The sequence below is a fragment of the Xenopus laevis genome, chromosome 7L (assembly GCF_017654675.1).
Source record: "Xenopus laevis strain J_2021 chromosome 7L, Xenopus_laevis_v10.1, whole genome shotgun sequence".
NCBI lineage: Eukaryota > Metazoa > Chordata > Amphibia > Anura > Pipidae > Xenopus > Xenopus laevis.
This window is the reverse complement of record NC_054383.1, coordinates 27910827-27929118: the sequence shown is the minus strand read 5'-3', so window position 1 is coordinate 27929118 and position 18292 is coordinate 27910827.

The window sequence follows — 18292 nt, the reverse complement described above, 5'->3', positions numbered from 1 at the left end:
GACAATGCAGAACAACAGATGTAGATAGAAGATTGAATGAAATCCCTATAAAGTATTTAAAATTTCCAGCCTGTGCAGAAATCACAACAACTTCTCCAGCATGCTACTATCACCACTGCTACTATACCTACCACCATATCTCCCTACTATACCTGCTATCCCACAGTCACACTCCCTTCCCAGAGACTATGATCCCACTGTTACTATAGGCACCATCTCTCCCTACTATACCTGCTATCCCACAGTCACACTCCCTTCCCAGAGACTATTATCCCACTGTTACTATAGGCACCAACTCTCCCTACTATACCTGCTATCCCAAAGCCACACTCCCTTCCCAGAGACTATTATCCCACTGTTACTATAGACACCATCTCTCCCTACTATACCTGCTATCCCACAGTCACAGTCCCTTCCCAGAGACTATTATCTCATTGCTACTAAAGACAACATCTCTCCCTACTATACCTGCTATCTCACAGTCACACTCCCTTCCCAGAGACTATCATCCCACTGTTACTATAGGCACCATCTCTCCCTACTATACCTGCTATCCCACAGTCACACTCCCTTCCCAGAGACTATCATCCCACTGTTACTATAGGCACCATCTCTCCCTACTATACCTGCTATCCCACAGTCACACTCCCTTCCCAGAGACTATTATCCACTGTTACTATAGGCACCATCTCTCCCTACTATACCTGCTATCCCACAGTCACAATCCCTTCCCAGAGACTATTATCCCACTGTTACTATAGACACCATCTCTCCCTACTATACCTGCTATCCCACAGTCACACTCCCTTCCCAGAGACAATTATCCCACTGCTACTATAGGCGCATTTTCTTCCGTCTAGTCTTACTAGGTTGAACTTGATGGACTATGTAACTACCTGCTATACAGGAGCAAGAACATTAGTGTTTAATAACCCTAGTATTTCCTGATCATGGGTTCTTGTGATTCATATAATGATCAAGCTAATTTACTGCCCAATAGATGATTTCAGATCAGAGTCCTTTAGGATTAAAGTATTTTGTAGGCTTCAGTTAACACAGACCAAATGTCCTTCTCTCTTTGATTATTTGGCATTTCACCAGAAATTCTCTCTCCAATTGCATCCAGTGATTTATAACTTCTATAAGATCTTTGTCACATTTGCATCTCTTGGGCAGTCATGAAACCCAAATTTGTTTCTCAAGAATGCCATTCCTGTCAGAAAACATGGACTTTTGCAACTACGTGGGAAAGGATAATGCCAAGCAAACGACTGTGCGTTTATTATAATAGACTCTGATCATCATGCACTGATTGTGTGTAGATATTTTTACCACATCAATTCTAATATCTAATTATAGGGCTGATTTATCAATTGGGGATTCCTGGCATTTCCCCCAGCAGGTCGAATATGATCACATTTATTTACATTTAACAAAAATGAGTCAATTATCAATTATTTTCCCATTTTTTCAATGCAATTTTTTATCACAAAGAAAAAAGAAGTTTACTTCTATATTTTGTTATGGGATGTCAGCCTGCAAAGCACTGATTACTGATTCATGAGGCTTCAGAAAAACGAGCATTGCCAAAATGTATTTAATAGTCTATGGGTGACTTTATGAATGTGCAAAATTCATTTATACGTCATTTATGTTGTGTAATAGTGCTGGAATACAGGCATAAATCAGGAGTGATCTAGCATCTATATTTATTTAATGTATGTTTATTACATAGGGTTGCATAGGGTATTCCACGTATTGATTTCCCCCCTGCAGGTTCTCTTTTATAGGGTTAAATCAATTGTGCTGAGCTACGGTGCCCCCAGGAATATGCTGTGTATCCTGCCATGGATATTTATATATATATATATATATATATATATTAACCATAAAGTTCAGATACACGGGCGCTAAATTGAGAATGCATTACAATGAATTACTGTGATAATAAATATAATGAACATGATAAATCCCCTGTTAATAAATGGAAACCAGTGCAATATATTAAGATAGATATAGAGACAGATATTCCATTCGGAGCTCTGGATAAAAGCATTTTTTTTTTGTTGGCAGAGTAGCAGTGAAAGTTCAGAGCCAAGACTATTGTTTTCTTTCAAGACACCATGCTATCTTTATATTCCAATCATGAAAGGAACAGAGTGTTCGGAGTGCAGCGGATGTGATATGATTATGAGCTGTGTTGAGGTGCTGAAGAGACTATATATTCCGTATCGAGTGACATTATCAGTTGTGTTCATCTATATGAAAAGACCTACGTTGCCATTACCAGTTAGGGAGAATGCTAATAATTAAATGACGCTGTTATATTTGCTCTCACCATTGCTGCAGATCTGTAATCCATTTTCTCTTGCAAATTATATGTCATTCATTAACAAAGAGGCAAACATTGACTTGTAAGGCAAACATGGATGCTATTTAGCAGGCACAAAACTGGCCACCAATGACCTCTATGAACAACACCCCCAAGATGCCCACATTAACCTCTATAAACAGCACCCCCAAAATGCAGACAATGACTGCAATGAATAACACCCCAAGATGCCCACATTAACCTCTATGAACAGCACCCCCAAGATGCCCACATTGATGTCTCTGAATGACACTCCAAGATGCCCATATTGACTTCTATGAATAACACCCCCAGGATGCCCACATTGACCTCTATGTACAGTACCCCCAAGGTGCCCACATTGACCTCTATGAATAACAGCCCAAGATGCCCATGTTGACCACTATGAACAGCACCCCCAAGATGCCCGATTTGATCTCTATGAACAGCACTCCCAAGATGCCCACATTGACTTCTATGAATAACACCCAGGATGCCCAAATTAACCTCTATGAACAGCCCCCCAAGTTGCCCACATTGATGTCTCTGAATGACACTCCTAGGATGCCCACATTGACCTCTATGAATAACACCCCAAGATTACCATATTGACCACTATGATCAGCACCCCAAGATGCCCATGTTGATCTCTATGAACAGCACCCCAAGATGCCCGTTTTGACCTCTATGAACAGCACCCCCAAGATGTCCACGTTGATGTCTATGAACAACACTCCTATGATGCCCACATTGACCTCTAAGAATAACACCCCAAGATGCCCGATTTGAACTGTATGAATAACACCCCAATATGCTCTCAATGGATAATTTGCATCTAAAATGCACCGCATAAAAGGGTTGAATTTCTAAGGAACAGTTCCTCATTGTTCCCACATTATTTGTGGTGATCCAGCTTAATAGTGGGAAAATGCGAAGGGAAGCAAATCCCTGTGAGTTAGCCAGACAGCCACAAGTAGTACCTTTTACTTATGGTGATCCCAATGTTATTCTATGGCAATCGTTTTCTGGTGATTTGTCATCCCTTGTAGTTTAACTACTGATGACAGATCTTACCATGTGCCGTTGCCACCAGCTCTTGAGGTGGGGATAGTGGCTGCCGCAGAATTTGTAGGTGCCATTTCTTAGTTTAAGGGGAAATTACATTTAAGCAGCCCCTCATCTTTAAAAACAACCCAAGAGACTTCCAGTTGGAATATCGGTTCACAATGTCTGATGCTGGATCCATATGTCTTTAATTGTAGGATAACGTGCGTGCAGTGTTTATTCCAGTATAATGGAGCCTATCAAAAAATGATATGCACGTTGGAGTTCTGTAATAGTATAAAAAAATATAAAATTAATATTATTTAGCATTCTCCATATTTATCTCATGGTGTAACATATATATATATATGTGTGTTTCCACCTGTGCAAATAAATGTATGTTGTTGTGCTGCAGCAGAGGAGTGTATATTTAGATATATATATATGAACATATGCAATATATTTATATTGCTCTAGTCTCTGCAGAGTTGATCTAAACAGTCTATGATATGCTGCATTGTAAAGCTGAGTCACAAAGTGTCATTCCAGGACACAATGTAGCGACAAACACTGTATTATAAGCACTTTGATTATCAAATTGGTCACTTGGAGTGCCGTACGTAGGACAAGAAAAGGGAGGAAATGTACAGTAAGTGTCTGTACATGAATAATGCATGTGTGGATTGAGAGCCCAGGGAAAAAAATAACCTTACAAAGACACAACAGAGTGGCGGGATCAGGCAGTGTGCATGGAGTTACTTAACTAAACATTACTTACTGGGCAGCATCTTTAAGGCTCCCTTATCCTCATTCCACATACAATGGAACCCCAATTTTGTGTCCCAGGATTTTACAGTTAACAGGAATTTATACCTTTTTTGTCACAGTGCCACAGAGGCAAACTGCTTTTTATTTGTTTTCAAATTTTCCAGGTTCCCATCATTTTGATGTGGTCCCCTGGTATACAGAAATGGAACTAGAGGGGGGCGGGCCCTGGCGCAGGACCCGCAGCCGGGCCCCCCGCCCCCTCCGTACACCCGGAACTGGCCGGGAATATACTGCGCGCGGACTGCCGGGTGGGCCCTGAGGGGGTCCGGGCCCTGGCCTGCTCGCACCCCCTGCTCCCCTGGTAGTTCTGCCCCTGCTGGTATACATCGTGTGATCACTAAGTTTTCTTGAGGCCCTCTATACCCCTAGGAATCCCAGCAGTAAAGGTGAAGGAAGGGTTAAAACTAAGTAAGCTTTATCAGAAAGGTCTATATAAATACACTAGTAAACCCTCAAAGTAATGCTGCTCTGAGTCCTCTATCAAAAGAAACACAGTATTTCTTTCCTTCTATTGTGTACTCATGGGCTTCTGTATCAGACTTCCTGTTTTCAGATTAAACCTCCAGGGCGAGGGCTTGAGCATGCTCAGTTTGCTCCTCTCCCCTCCTTCCCCCCCCTGCTGTATTCTGAACCCAGAGCTATGAGTGAGCATGGAGACACTCAGGCAGGAAGTGATGTAATGCCAAGCTAATATGGCAGCTGCTATCCTAAACAAACAGAGGTCGTGTCTAGAGTTGTTTATTCAGATATGGAAAAGCATTCTAAAGAATTAAAATGGCGTTCTAGCTTGCACTATTGTGGCTAATCTATTGCCAATAAACTGCCTTGGTAGCTTTCCTTCTCCTTTAACACTTCATCATTTTGTCTTGACACTTTAGGGTATATTTATCAAAAAGTGAATCACCACGGTTCTCTAGATTGAAATTCTGCCATTCATTTCTATGGGATTTTTAAAAGAGTATTTATCAATGGGTGAAAGTGAAAGTGCATCCTTTGATAAATACGACTGTCAAAATCCAATAGAAATGAATGGAGAGTGGCGGAATTACACTCTAGTAGACCATGGGGATCTTTAACTTCACTCTTTGATAAATATACCCCTTTGGCTCCTGACTAGCATTGAACTGGCCCATGGGCCGGGCCGTATTTATATATAGGCCCTGAGGGTCTGTGCCTATATTAGGGGGTTACTATTGAGAGGGGGGGGTCCTGGTGGTGGGGACCTCGTCTGGTGGACTCTTGGGTCTCCGGTCTGACACTGCCCCCTGCAGGCAGTGCCAATGCCTTTCCCGTTTAGAGTGAGCAACATTCAGTTGACTAATTATTATTGATTAGAGGTGTGCTCAGTTGTATCCAGTGAACTGCTTTTGGTCAGCAGGGAATAAGTACCTTACTAATAAAGGAGCAATAGTACCAAATAAAATGTCTCTGGGGGTTGAGTCTGGCAGCTCAGTAATTCAGGTGCAGATTCTAAACTTTTAGAGTTTTGCTACATTAGTTGATCAATTTCTCAGCAGCATCTCTGGAGTATTAGCAACTATTGTATCAATTCTAACAGCTGCCTGTAATGAAACCCAGAGATTCTACTCAGCAGGGACAAACATAAGAAATGTATCAATTTATGTATCAATTTAAAACAGTTTACAGATTCGTGACCCCCCCCCCCCAAACCCCAGAGCTGCTTCAGTAAAATTTATGATGGTGAAAAATAAATCTTCAATATTAGAAAAACAGTCACAACTAGAAAATAGTCTTTAAAAAGTCTTTATTTCTGGTGAACTATCTGCAACCAACTGAACCGAAAAAGTGTTGTAAGGTGAACAACCTCTTTAAAACTTTACATGGATTTACAAAAGTGCCCAGTGCTCCTCTTTTCTGAAAAACGCACAAGCCGTGGCGAAGGCCATGTTGCTTCCGATGACACAGGTTCTCCTATAAACATGCCATTACTTGCTCTAAAGAATGCATCGTGATTTGTTGTAGAATACAATCAACAATCAACAATCAACAGGCTCATTGTAAATTGTGCAGAACTATAGGTTCCATGCAGGATGCTGCCACTTTGCAGAGTGATTTGTCCAAGTTGGGAAACTCTGCAGCAAACTGGAAAATGAGGTTCAATGTTGATAAATGCAGGTTATGCACTTTGGCAAAAATAATATAAAGGCAAGGTATACACTAAATGGCAGTGTGTTGGGAGTTTCCTTAAATGAGAAGGATCTTGGGGTTTTTGTAGATAACAAGTTGTGTCATTCTGTGGCTACTAAAGCAAATAAAGTTCTGTCTTGCATAAAAAAGGGCATTAACTCAAGGGATGAAAACATAATTCTGCCTCTTTATAGGTCCCTGGTGAGGCCTCATCTGGAGTATGCAGTGCAGTTTTGGACTCCAGTCCTTAAGAGGGACATAAATGAGCTGGAGAGAGTGCAGAGACTAAGTGCAACTAAATTGGTTAGAGGGATGGAAGACTTAAATTATGAGGGGAGACTGTTAAGGTTGGGGTTGTTTTCTCTGGAAAAAAGGCGCTTGCGAGGGGACATGATTACACTTTACAAGTACATTAGAGGACATTATAGACAAATAGCAGGGGACCTTTTTACCCATAAAGTGGATCACCGTACCAGAGGCCACCCCTTTAGACTAGAAGTAAAGAACTTTCATTTGAAGCAACGTAGGGGGTTCTTCACAGTCAGGACAGTGAGGTTGTGGAATGCACTGCTGGGTGATGTTGTGATGCTGATTCAGTTAATGCCTTTAAGAATGATTTGGATGATTTCATGGACAGACATAATATCAAAGGCTATTGTGATACTAAGCTCTATAGTTAGTATAGGTATGGGTATATAGAATTTATGTGAAAGTAGGGAGGGGTGTGTGTATGGATGCTGGGTTTTCATTTGGAGGGGTTGAACTTGATGGACTTTGTCTTTTTTTTAACCTGATTTAACTATGTAACTATGCAGGGTTGCATGCAGTAATGCGGGAGTAGACGTATACGTTTGCTTGTGTGCTTCTGTGAGTATATGTCTGTTTATGTGTGGGAGTGTTTGTGTGTGTGTGTCTATGTGCATGTGTGGGTCTGTGTGTGTATATTCACAAACTCACTTCCAATTCTTGATCTATGTTGTGATGGATTCATTGCGAGTTTTCATACACACTGTTTGGGCAGAAGGTTGTTGCAGTATATTAAATAAAGTGTTGTCCTGGTGAGATCCAGAGAAGCGGTTAGACTGGTGAGACAAAAATAACCACATTCGCAGGGCTATAAAAATAGGAGCCAGTAAGCACCGGCAATGAGGCCAAAGTACAGAGCTGGCTGAGCAAAATACAGGATGCCAGGAGTGTCAAATGACGCACTTACACAAGAGATGTTTGTCAGAACTGCCTCCCACGGCTTCCACTGAAACACATAGATAAATGCACAGAGAATGGCCTCTTACAGAGCTCCTATATTAATAAGTCCAAAATGATAGTATTCTGTCCACCCCAAAATACAGTTTTGCATAATAGTGATTCTGAGCAACTTTCCGATATGCATTAAAAATAAATTTAAAACCGTTTAATATTCATAGGTAAACTTGACTGGAATTGAAACCAGCATTTCTCTCTCCTTTTCTGCACTGCCGATTCTTACAACAAAAGCCATCTGTCATCCATCCAAAAACAGCTTCCCAATGCACTTCAATTATATATATTTCTTTAATGATCTAAAAGCTATTGAAAGCAGTGTCTGTCTATCTGACTGTTTCCTGCCTGGCTTGTCCTGACTGCTCAACATCTAGTGAAAGCCAAGTCTCCTCCAACCAAAACTCTTTACAGAACATGCACGGCGTTGTGGGAACTGGAGACTTGGCTGGAAGAGAGCTGACTTTTGCAATATCATTTCAGCAGTCAGGAGAGGCAGTGCAGAGAATATACAGCAAGTACTTTTAATACATTTACAAATAACTTGAAAGTAATTCAAAATCTTTCTGTACATATGTATTGGAAAGTTGCTTGGAATTGGTCTTTCTTTCACTATAATAAAGTGTATTTTATTTTTTATGTTTAATTTTCTGGGTGGAGATATCCTTTGAAACAAATTATTTTGTGTATCAATCCAAGGAAGAACATAATAATAATAATAATAATAATATTGAGTACATCCAGAAATCTAAAGAATCTAATCCTCAGAGCAAATTAGGGTCGTAGCAGGAGTGTAATATGAATCAATATTACATTTGTTTAACATCTCTGTCAAAATGTATTGGAAAACACGTCAGTTCCAATGATGCCGGATGGGAAGAGGAAAAATCCGAAGCGCTGCTGGGAGAGGGATCAGCAGGCAAAATTCTTGAAACATTACGTCCTAGAGCCCGGATAACATATACTGTCTTACAGAACTGCAACACCCAGCACGAGTGGCCAGCTGAGTTTTCTGGGAGAGGAACTTCACAAAACTTTCTAGAGGCCGCAGGGCAGTCTGTTTTGTCTTAGTAAAATTGATTATTCACGTTAGTGCAAGGTAGGGATGGCTTCAGTGTTTTGGGTATTTTATCACGTTACATCACCAGTAATGCTTCACTCCGCTTTTTTCACAATAGATAAATAGTAGTGATGTGCGGGCCGGCCCGGCGGGAACCGTGGGTAGGGTTGCCACCTTTTAATAAAATTTCCACTGGCCGGTGTAGGGGGTGGGAACAAAAGGGTGGGCCTTGACATCAAAGGGGATGGGTTGTGACAGCCAAGGGGGTGTAGCCACTGCGCATGATTGGATGGGGTGGGTCGTGACATCAAATGGCGCTCATTTGGCCAGAAGCCGGCAGCCCGTGACCGGGCTGGGGGCAGGCCACGGGCTTTTGTTAGGTGTATTACAAATTTACCGGCAGCTACATTGCCGGTAAATTTGTAATACTGGCCCCAGCCTTGGCAGGTGTTTTACCGGCTAGGCCGGGAAAATACTGTCCAGGTGGCAACCCTAACCGCGGGTTCGGCCTCACACTCCTTTTCACAGGTTGAGCTCTTCTCCTGCTTCTCCGCCCACCACCTTCAAATGCTGGCTTCCGACTTCCGGCTTTATAGCCACGCACCTGTTTACCCTGCCCCTTTTGTGACATCATCAGCGGGCGGGCAGCGCGGGTCTATAAAAGGAACCCAGAAGTGGGTTTGCGGGCAGGCAGAGGGAGGGTGGGGTAGGCTTGGGAAAAACCCGAACTGCACATCACTAATAAATAGGCTCCTTATAATATGGAGATCGAAATTAGGGAAAGATCAGTTATCTGGAAAACCCCAGGTGCCGAACATTCTGTATAATAGATTCCATACCTGTATTGGCCCAAGCCTTGATCTCAAAATATCTCAGATAGCCCAAATGCAAGACTGGGCTTCTACATGTTTGACTAGCAATAAAAAGTCTCTGCTTAGAGGATCCTTAGAATCGTTCTGCCTCATGGGGTTACTTAAAAGGAAGCATAGTTATAAAAAGTTCTTTTAAATTCACATTTTTTTTTCCTGCACAGCCAATAAAATAAATTTTACTTTATAAGCACTCTTTTGAAGTAAGAGCAAATGTATTAATGTAATATTCAGCAGTCGCAGTATTTGATACTTGTTACAAAGATACAGCTTGCCGTTTCCTAAATGATTGCAATGTGCCGTGAGGTTGTTACATTTTCTGAGTGAGTAAAAATCATATCCTCTAACTGGTTGCGTAACTGCTTTGCCAACTTCATATATATTATATTAATCTCAAGATATGGGCACGTATACATAGGTTTAGCTGGGAATTTTACTGCCTTGTTTGCAGCAGCATTACTGCCTCTTTAATATTGATTGTGCTGTAAAACAAAGCTACCATTTACTGACGCACAGCATAAAAATAGATTTAAATATGCATGCAGAGCTGGACGTTAAAAATGTAAATTTTCAAATGTTGCAGGAATTGTTTGTAAGTCCCAAATGAAACAGATACAGCAATAAGGTGTTTCTGTACTGGTTAATCAATGGTTGGAGAGAAAAATTCCCTTCTCTTCACATTGTATCCCAGTGGATAATGAAAATGATCAGGAAATGTCCCTAAATTCATAATTGTTTTCCTAGGGGACAGATTAATCAAAGGCTGGGAAAAAATATTTTCTGTTTAAATTTTCAAAGGTTGGGAAAAAATATTTTCTGTTTACATTTTTATCCCTATTGCATGAATTCAAATTGTGCGGAAATTTTCTTCTGTTTATAATTATTTCCTTGTATATTGTCCTTAGGGACAGGATGTGAAAGAAATTTGACTTGCAGGACTTTCCCATCGACTTCTGATACAGTAAATTTCCAACAATGTGAAAAAAATATTTCACAGATTTTACCTAATTCGACAGAACTTAGGACATATTTGCTATAGTGATTTTTTTCCTGGTCAATTCTGTTATTGTGTCATTAACAGGCGCACTTTCAAGGCAGCATTGTGTATTCACTTTATGCGTGAACGTTTTTCTGGTGTAAATCCTTTGCGGAATTACAATTGTACAAGCAAAATACACGGGCGAATTAACGTCATAAAGCAATGAGGGATATTATCATGGTGGATACAACTTAGATAATGATATGCTGAAGTGGCTGATGTATGTTTGTAATGGTACTTTAGCAGTTTTGACCTGCCGATATTACTTTTGTTAAAAAAAAAAAAACAACATAAATCAACATATTTTATATTTTTTAAGTTTCAGATTGACATAAAGATGTGAATGTGTGCCAAGGTTAAGTTAATTCAGCAAAACATCTTGCTCATGTCTTCAGAAGTTGACTATGTTGTGGCAAATTTACATTTTAAGGGTTAGTTCACACGAGGAGATTCGGGGAGATTTTGTCGCCTGGCGAGTAATCGCCTCGACTTCTGGGCGACAATCTCACCGAACTGCCTCCTCGTGTCTTCCCATCCGCTATAATGAAAAGTCGCCTCGTGAGGCAACTTCAGGCGACTTCGGAAAATGCTTCGCCACGTGTGCTTTAGCGTAGGTGACTTTTCATTATAGCGGGTGGGAAGACATGAGGAGGCAGTTTGGGAAGATTGTCTCTCAGAAGTTGAGGTGATTAGTCGCCAGATGACAAAATCTCCCCGAATCTCCTCGTGTGAACTAACCCTTAATATGCACTAAATATAGCCTGTGACGGTTTTGGCCAATCAGACTGCTTAATGCTGCAAAATATTTTGCAGAGAAAAAAGTAGGAAAATGCTTTGATAAATGGCTGAGATTGGTAAAATATTGAAAAAAAGTAGTTAAATCTGAAAGAATGCAGTGCAGGCAGTCCTGTGTTGACTGGGATGGGTCAAGGCTGGTTCGCATAGTGTAGAAGACAGATTGCACCAGTATTTTGCACTTTACACCCTGTGCTGAACTTGGAAAATGACCCCCAAAATTTGCACATTTTCCTTGCATTGGGCTTGTTTATAATACTGCCTTAATTGTGGATGGTTTTTAAGTGGAGATCACTGAGAAATCTCATAGATTTTTTAGTACTTACATTTTTTGGAGAACTCCTACCTTCTGCATGTCTTCTCCAGCAGATAATGGATGACTACGCAGGCCCGGACTGGCAATCTCTGGATTCTGGTAACTGCCAGAGAAGCTGCTGTAAAATGACATAGACAGTCACTATTTATTGGGCTGGTGGGGGGCTGATTGGGCCACTGTGAACCTGAAATTTCAGGGCCTATTTTGAATCTCTCAAAATAGCCCCCATCAGTGAAAACTGCTTTCTTCCCTCAGGGAAATGGTATACACGGCACTTTATCTCTGTGGCTCGACCCTCAGTTACTGTGGTTGAGGTACTCAAAGGTAGTTATAGCTACAAACCAGAAGAAATTACCATGGAAACAGTGTTCTGTTATTTAAGGAAGGATAATAATAAAAGATCTCTGGTATTTTTGGCTTGATAATCAACTTTTGGAAAAAGCAATGCACCCTGGCAATGAGTGGCGGATTAATGACATGTGGGGCCCTAGGCTTCATCCACAGGGGGCCCAAATCTAGGCTAGTGCTGGGTCCGGATGCATTCAAAACCAGGTACCTGAGCTCTCTACACTGAGTCAGATTGGTGTGTGCCATTGACGTTACTGGATCTGCTCACATGCAGGTACACACATGCACTATGCCTGCCGTCTTCTCCCAGCAGGTGCGCCCAACCAGACCCAGCAGCACATATAAAAATAAGTATTAAAAGAAAACATAAGTGGGCCTCTAATCACACTGCCCCCTACAATATAGCCAAGGGTAGCCTGTGCATTAATCCACCCTTGCTGACAATATTTATAAATACCATAGCCTGCACCAAAATAAAAGGATCTGGCAATCTCTCTGAAGATTCTGGTTACAGAACCAGACTGGTAACATCTGATGACTGATTTATATACATGGGTCAGATGTGCCTGCCTATCATGCACAGAAAAACTTCCAGTCTTACATTGATGAGATGTCAAGAAATGAATGACACCAAAACTTGATTTGAGTTTCATGGATAAACTTCTACCTTGCAAGTAATTTGTTCATTGCATTCAGCAAAGACTACAGTGATTTGCCTCTTCTTCTTCCCTTGCTGTGCATGCTGATATAAAGCCTGGCTGCACAAATCAGCTGGGACCATGTAATATGTGAAGGCTGTGTCTTCAAAAATGGTCACTTTTTCATAACTGTGTGCCAAGAACAGTTGGTAAGTTTGAGCAAGGATTGAATTCTGTGCATGCACTTAGCTCAAAGAGAATATTAGACATATACATGTAGCTTCTATTTTGGATACTTGACATCTAATGCGTTATATGGGCAGAAGTATCACTCCTTCTAAAATGGCAAGTCTTGGGTTGGAATAGTCACAGCAGAGTTCCCTACTGTCTTCAGAAGTAAGGGCAGCAAAATAATTCATGGTTTTTGTGTTTTAAGTCTAATGCCAAGTATTGGCTGCAGTGGTGAAAAGGTTATTGTTACTGGGCACTGGAGCAGTGGAAACGTGATAAATGGCATTTCACCAATTGGCACCAGTTGACAAAAATGTCTGGGTTTGGCAGATGCCAAGGAGAACACAATTGCCAGAATGACTAATGCTAATGTTTGGTGGAAGAGTATTTATGGTCTGGGCTGTTTGCCAATGGTTTGGACTAGGGTTCCTGGGGCAGTTGAAAGCAAAACAAGGCAACAGAGTGCAATGCCATTCTTGACAATCCAACTTTATGGAAGAGATTTGGGAAGGCTCAATAATGCCCCATACACAAGTTAGGTCTATACAGAATGGGTTTGCTGAGAAGATAATGGAAGAACTTGATTGCCCTGCTCATAGGCCTGACCCCAACCCAAATTAGCACCTGTAGCTTAATTAGAACAACAACTGTTAGACCGGCCTCAGGCCCAAAATCAGTGCCCAACCTCATTCATGCGCTTGTGACTGGATGGAAGCAAATCCCACCAACCATGTTCCAATATCTAATCGAAAGCCTTCCCAGAAGAGTAGAGGGTAAAGGCAGTTACAGCAGAAAACTCAGTACCATCATCATATTAATTAAATCTTTTTCATCTGATGTAGGAAGGGGGGTGCCATTGTGGCCATTCTAAGTAAACCCAAGCTCTCCTGCTTTTTAAAATGCCTCCCAGCAAGACAAAAATGAAAAGTTGTTGTAATTATAAACCATCTCTGACAGTGTGGTCATGGCTGACAGCGAGTGTGTGAATTGCAGAGTGGGTAATGCATTACTTGTGGCTTTGCAGGTTAGTTATGGGCTTCCAGTTCAACTCCCTGGGCAGATGTTTTTAGTTGAATGAAATTCAGAATAATTGCGCTGCTCAGAATCTTTTCCAATGGACCCGTTCTTGATAGAGGCAGCAGTAAACAAGCCATTCCGCTCAGATGTGCTGCAGATGTGTGCAAGAATCCAGAGGAACTGGTAATGAAAACATGAGATACTTTGTTCTGCTCTCATATTTTTGTTAACTCATTTGATGATGGAAGGAGTGGGCCAACATTGGCACCGAGAAACTTATTTCAATGTTGTATAGTGTAAATATTAGGATATATAAATATATATATATATAATAAACCTGTTTTGATTCTCATCTTGCCTCATGGCAAAAACACTTTTTATAGACAGAGCAAATTTAATGCCCTTCAGTTTTGGAATTATGGAAGCCCCCTCCTGTTGCAGAGCTTCTTAAAATCCTATGACCAGATCCGAAGCTTCTCCTTTGTCTTGTCTGGCTAAATGGCGTACGACTTTATCAGGACATAAGCTATCTATACTCATACAGATCCGATTGTTCTTGGCAAGCTTTTGTGCTGGGATCTTTAAGTACACGGGAGAGAAATGATAGATAAAGAGCAAGAAAGATCCATCAAACTGTTAGAGAAATGAATCACCGAGCCCGGCCAATTATTCAGCCACTGGGCCCAAAACTAGTGAAACTGCCATCGTGGTTAAAGTCAAATAAGTGGTAACTACAGGCTTAGAAAACAATGGCAACATTGAACAAGTTGGATTATTTAGCATTTTTACATTTGTTTATATCTGCACGTACAGGTATGGGACCTGTTATCCAGAATGCTTGGGACATGGGGTTTTCCTTCTATAATTTGGATCTCCATATTTTAAAGGAGTGGTTCACCTTTAAGTTAACTTTTAGTATGTTATAGAATGGCCAACTCTAACCAATTAGTCTTCATTGTTTATTTGTAGCAGTTTTTTAATAATTTCCTTTTTCTTTTAAATCTTTCCAGCTTTCAAATAAGGGTCACTGACCCCATCTAAAATCAAATGCTCTGCAAGTCCACAAATGTATTGTTATTTCTACTTCTTATTACTCGTCTTTTTATTTAGGCCCTCTCCTATTTATGTTCCAATCACTTGTTCAAATCAATGCATGGTTACTAGGGTAATTTGGACCCTAGCAACCAGACGGCTGAAATTGCAAATTAGATAGCTGCTGAATGATTAAATAACTCAAAAAACACAAATGATAAAATATTGAAACCAATTGCAAATTGTCTCAGAATATCACTCTCTACATCATACTAATAGTTAATTTAAAGGTGAACAACCCCTTTAAGGGGCCTATTTATTAGGGATGCACTGAATCCATTCCTTGGTAAAAGATTCGGCCGAATACCGAACCGAATCCTAGTTTGCATATGCAAATTAGGGGCAGGAAAGGAAAAGGTGGAACAAATTTTTTTTTTACGAAAATTCACGTGATTTCCCTACCTGCCCCTAATTTACATTTGCAAATTAGGATTCGGATTCAGTTCGGCCAGGCACAATGATTCAGCTGAATCCGAATCCTGCTGAAAAAGGTCGAATCCTGGCTGAATCCTAAACTGAATCCTGGATTCGATGCATCCCTATTATTTATCAAGCTGTGAAAAAAGTGAAGCATTACCGGTGATGTTGCCCAGAGCAACCATTCAGCAATCAGGTTTCAACGGTTAGAAAACAAAAGATCTGATTGGTTGCTATGAGCAACATAGTTGTTAATGCTTCAGCCAAGTCTAGTCTACTAAAATTCATTTCAACATTAAATAAACCAAATAGGATTGTTTTGCCTCTTAAAGGGATTCATTATATCTTAGTTGGGATCAAGGACAAGGCACTGTTTTATTATTACAGAGAAAAAGGAAATCGTTTAAGAAATGTTGAATTATTTGATTAAAACGGAGTCCATGCGAAATTGCGTTCTCGTAATTTGGATAACAGGTTTCTAATAATGGATACCATACCTGTAATTCCACGTAACGCTGTGCATAAATAATGACCATTATGAGGCAGTGTTAAGTGCAAGGGAACCCTACTTTATTAATCCCAAAATAAGCACCTTTTGCCAGCAATTTGGATGAAGAGTTCATGAGGGGCCACATACAGTATGGCCGATAATCTTTCTTGCTCTTTATGGTTCCTCTTCACTTCCTCATCTGCTGATGCGTCAGCCACATGAAGGACCGGAACTAGCGGAAGGCAGAATAGGCAAATCCCCCTTGTGTCCCTTCTGTAACAGGGAGATTGACAGCAGGACTTTGGATGCCCTTTCTGCTCTTTGATTCAGATTGATTCCTGAATTGACCAATATCCACAGTATTAGTAGCCTATTCGATTGTCGAAGTATCCAAAAAATTACTTCGAATTTCAAATTTTTTTACTTTGAAAATACCCTCAAATTCACTTAGACCCTTGATAAATCTGCCCCTTGACTTCGAAGTTTTATTTTGCGAATTTGGGTATCCTGCGGTCGAAGTAAAATTAAAGTAAAACGATTAAATCCTTCGAATCGACCGATTCGAAGGATTTCAGTGATCGATCGAATGATTTTACTTCAACTTCCAAAAACTTAGAAAAATGCAAAGTATTGAAATCAAAGTTTTTTTAAAGGGACAGTACTTCATTTATTGAATGGTCTAATATTCGAACGATTTTACTTCAAATCAAATTAGAAGTCTTAGTATCCTATTCGATGGTCGAAGTATCCAAAAATTTACTTTGAATTTCGAATTTTTTTACTTTGAAAATTCCCTCAAATTCACTTCGACCCTTGATAATCTGCCCCTAAAAGTTAATTTAAAGGTGAACAACCCTAATGTAAATGTAGCATGAATAACAGGAAAACCCATCTTTATATAAACAAAATAGGGGGTGTATTCTCAATTCAATCTCCCAGGACTCAGTGTAAAAAGATGGGTTTTCCCGTTGTTCGCTTTTTGAGTAATATATTTTTGGTCTGTCATGGCTCTTGTACTGGGAATTGCAGGTGTCCCAAGACACGTAGAAATCCAGACCAAAGAACTGAGCAAAAAGATGCGAGTTTTACCAGAGCAGAACAATAATATATTATGTTGTCGTTCCTCTTTAAACTTTATTATTTTTAAATGTTACTGTTCCTTTAGGATAGAGACACACACTGCTGTCGCCCAGCGACAAATCGCTTATTCTTTGGGCGACTAATCACCCTGAACTGCATTTCCGCAGGATAGAATGAAAATCGCCAGCAGGATGGCACTTGAAACACTTCGTTTTACGAAGTCGCCTCACGAGGAAACTTCAGACGACTTCGGAAAGCTGAAGCGGTCCAATTGGCACTATTAAGCTCCCTGAACTGACTTCCCGCCGGCAAAATGTAAATCACCGGCAGGTTGGCACTTGGAACGCTTCAATTTACGAAGTCGCCAAAGTTGCCTGATGAGGAAACTTCGGGTGACTTCGGAAAGCTGAAAGCAATCCGAGTGCCATCCAGCTGGCGATTTAGATTCTAGCAGGCGGGATTTAGTCGCCCGAAGAAGAAGCGATTTGTCGCTAGGCGACTAATCTCCCGAAATCGCAGCATGTGTCTCTGCCCTTAAAAGTGATTGTTACACAATGCACTAGGCTTGATAAAGGGCCGGAATAGCTGAAGTGTCACAGGAATAAAGACTTGATTTCACCTTTTAGGAGTGCTCTTTGGGAGTGACACTTCATATATACTCATTGTTTCAATCAGGATCTGGGAGAAACACAGACTGGCAGATAAAAAGTCTCCTGTGCAGAATAACCTATGCCACTATGTTTTACTGAGTATATTAAGAATGTACAGTGTATATTAGGGTGTATATTAGGGATGCACCGGATCCACTATTTTGGATTCGGCCGAACCCCTGAATCCTTCGCAAAAGATTCGGCCGAATACTGAATCCGAACCCTAATTTGCATATGCAAATTAGGGGTGGGAAGGGGAAAACATTTTACTTTCCCTCCCGACCCTAATTTGCATATGTAAATTAGGATTCAGAATCCTGCTGAAAAAGACCGAATTCTGGATTCGGTGCATCCAGTGGGAACTACCGGGGGAGCAGGGGGTGCGATGGGGCCAGGGCCCGCACCCCCTCAGGGCCCCCTCGGCAGCCCGTGCGCCACTGAAAATGTGGCGTACTGAGGGGGCTGGGCCCTGCTGCGCATCACGCACCAGGGCCCGCCCCCTCTAGTGACGTTACTGGGTGCATCCCTAGTGTATATATTATCTTTAAAGGTGCTAAGATCATAACATAAGCCCATAAAATATCCAGACTGGCTAAGGTGTGTTTGATGCCACATGACAATGT